Source organism: Mus caroli, chromosome 6 (genome assembly GCF_900094665.2).
Source record: "Mus caroli chromosome 6, CAROLI_EIJ_v1.1, whole genome shotgun sequence".
Classification (NCBI taxonomy): Eukaryota; Metazoa; Chordata; class Mammalia; order Rodentia; family Muridae; genus Mus; species Mus caroli.
The window spans coordinates 60,787,085-60,788,054 of record NC_034575.1 but is presented as its reverse complement, the minus strand read 5'-3'; the positions used below and the strand labels follow the sequence as shown (position 1 = coordinate 60,788,054).

Below are 970 nucleotides of genomic sequence, written 5' to 3'. Positions count from 1 at the left end.
GCTGTGTACAGAACAGCAGGTCTGTGGGTGGCATGGTGGTCCATGGGTCTCTGTCTGTCTTCCTCCTCCCTTGCTGTGCTGTGTGGTGGTAGGGAGGGCTCCATGTATCTATGGCCTGCCTGTGCTCTGGAGTGGAGGGCAGAACTGTGGCTGTTTATTCTTGCCCACACCTTGTGGCATGGCACAACCCAGGTCTATGCCTGTCTTCCTTGTTCTGTGCTGTGCTACCTGGATTTGATTTGATTCAATTTTTATGTGTCCAGGCATAAAACACCTTTGGCCACCAAGTCAGGCATCAAGCTAGGATAAACAAAGGACTGCCATCTGTTCTGCCCCTGACTGATATAAGAACACCACTACCAACAAGGTGTCTTTCTGCCAAATATGGGGGGGGGGTGTTGATATCCAAATTCTTTGATTAAATTTAAGTCTATTTTCCCATAAAACGACTTCTATGTTATACAAATTATGTTTTCCACCTGATATCTTTTTAAGCTAAGACACTGCAAAGTAATTCCTGGTCTTAGACTAATTTTTTATTATTTTAAATACAATCTGCATTACTTTCATACAACAATTTTTGTCTTATTTGCTATGTCTGTTGTTTCCTAATTTACTCTGTTATCAGTATTGGTATCTCAAACATTTCATACTCACAATCCTAATTGAATGTTTGTGACCTGGTGTTGAAACCCTTCTTGGGGCTGAAGATATGGCTAAGTGATTAAGAATGCTTATAGCTCTGTAACGGACTCACAATAATCCTTAGTCCATTTACAGGGCTGGACACTCTCTTCCAGCCTCTATGGGCATCATGTACACACATGATACACATGCATGCATGCATATAGAACAATCATACACACAAACTTTAAAATGTCTTAAAAATGCTAAAACAAAACAAAAACTCTTGGATTTTCTTACATAGCCTAGTAAGACGACTTCACATTTTTTCTTTTTTTTTTTTTAA

The 970-nt window shown here is 39.8% G+C and overlaps 1 non-coding gene across 1 annotated transcript; it reads right to left on the bottom strand.

Moving 5' to 3' along the window:
• Nucleotides 1–251: 251 nt before the first annotated feature.
• LOC115031386 lies at nucleotides 252–392 on the bottom strand. The gene has a single exon (XR_003837027.1). It is a non-coding gene; the product is annotated as a small nucleolar RNA SNORA48 (small nucleolar RNA).
• Nucleotides 393–970: the final 578 nt, after the last annotated feature.